This window comes from Octopus bimaculoides, chromosome 1 (assembly GCF_001194135.2).
Source record: "Octopus bimaculoides isolate UCB-OBI-ISO-001 chromosome 1, ASM119413v2, whole genome shotgun sequence".
Classification (NCBI taxonomy): Eukaryota; Metazoa; Mollusca; class Cephalopoda; order Octopoda; family Octopodidae; genus Octopus; species Octopus bimaculoides.
The window spans coordinates 123,489,435-123,491,745 of NC_068981.1; positions in this window are offsets into that span (position 1 = coordinate 123,489,435).

Sequence of the window (2,311 nt, forward strand, 5' to 3'; positions counted from 1 at the left end):
ATATATATATATATATATATATATATATATATATATACCAGCCAATTGCTGCGTCCCTGGGTTGGCTCAAACTACCAGCCTTTCAGTTACCGGCCGAAAGCACTAACCCATTGCACCGGAGGGGCAAGGGGCGTGTGTGTGTCTGTGTCAGTGTGTGTATTTGTATGTGTACGGGTGTATGTATGCACGTTTTCGTGAGTTGTTGTTTTGCTTTGATCGAATATACATATAGTAATATCACTCCAGGTTGACCACTATGCTACAATAGTAGTGTTTAGGTTGTAAATGTGTTTGTGAAGTTTTGAACATAGTGAGGCAGTATATGTATATACACGTATATGCTTTGCATGTGCTTAAGTTTATGTGTGAATGTGTGTGTTTGTGGTGTGTGTGTGTGTGTATGTGTGTGTGTGTGTGTGTGCGTGCGTGTGTGTGCGCGCGTTTGATTGCATATGGGCTTGATAGTGTATTGCACATGTATGTCGGTAACGAAACCTTTACAATGCATTTGCCATAAAATCCAAATAGCTGTCTGGTGGTAATTGCCTTCAAATACACTAAGTAATCATGAGGTTTTCATTATACTAACGTATTTCCCTTTAATGACATAACTTCATTTAATCTGCAACATTACGAATGCAACAAGTATACAGAAAATGTACACATTCAATGCGTGTCTCGTGGTAATATTACCATTACATTAATGCTTTGTTCAGTTTTGAAGTATGAAACATTGCATTTGTTTTAAATGGTCAGTTCTAGAACAGTTCATTCATTAATCAACCCTTTCCTCTTTTTCATGACTTTGGGGATCTACCCAAGGCATCGTAATTTATGCTGCCCTGTTTATTAAACTTAAAGTGAAAGTGGCGTTCCGTCTCACCAAACTAACGCTCTCTTTTCCATCACTTTGTTTAACATTACTTCTGAATGACACTGTAGAGTCACTGTATACTAGGCCTTCTAACTAACGCATATGAGGTGTTTTACTCTTGACAACTGCTGTGAAACTATGTTGCCCTATATAATAATGATAGTCTATTTCTTTTTTTATTTAGGTCTACTATCTTTCATCCATCATCTTGTCTGACCTTTCGTTTCGGAACGTTACGTTACAATATCGTCTTGTCTAATCATTTGTCATAAAGGTTGTAGCTTTCTGGGTTAATGAATTAATTGCACTCTTCACATCGATCCTCAGAATTTCAAACTGAATATGAAGTGCAGCATGTTTGCGAGCCCAGAATAGATCCTCATTGGTGAGGCGCTCCTCTCCTTTCTCCAAATAACAAATGAAAAGTACGTATTTTTCTCACGGGAATATTCCAATAAATTGTAGGTATCACTAAGTGGGAAAATATTGAATGCAGACAGGCAACGTTCAAACTATGAACAGTACTATTATATACAATTCCGGTAAACACTTCGTAAACTCTTACCAAAATTTATGGCAATAAAATTTGGAATCCTATATGGAGATACACGTTAATTCCGGCCTTTTACATAGAGATTCCTAATGTTATCTGACAGAGATACTAGGCCAACAATTTATAAGAAATTTGACAAGTAATTTGTTGACCGACCCTGGAGAGATAAAAAGAGAGTTGACCAAGTCTGAATTAGAAGGTAAAGAGTCGAAAGAAAAAGTGAAAGGTATTTACTCAAATGCACTAACAATTTTGTCACTCCCACACCAACTCACATTAGTTAATTTTGATTTATATGTAGACACACCTCTGCCATTTATCATTTGAGAGTGGCAGATATAGTCGATTAATTTGTAGCCAGTATGTTTTGTAATCAATGAAATACTAACTGGTAAATTTGACCTCTCGAGATTTGAACTTCGTGAATAAGAATGCATGACTAACTACAGGGACGGATTAGTATGGAAACCTCTATATAATTTCTCTACATTGTATTGCTCTTTCATATTTCCTCTATCTTGTCTCTCTACGTCACATTTCTCTACATCAAAAAAGTAGATAAATTGCATTCAACTGGAGACCCTGTACTCTTGAGTATACACCCCCTGAAAGCAATAACGTAAAATAGAAGCAATTACCATGTCTCGAATGCCTTTCATCATAGAGCTACTCGGTAAGTAGCCGACTTGGGATTAAGCAATATATCAACAATAAGTAAATAGTACTTTGTATATATCATACGTTGCTCTGCTGACTTTGATATCCACTGCATTCCTGTTACTAAAGCTTTACATTTCAAGTAGGAAATACATATTAAGAGATCATATAAGACTAGGTTAAAGGAAAGAAGCTGTAAAACAACGCATGTAGAGGTATATATATAT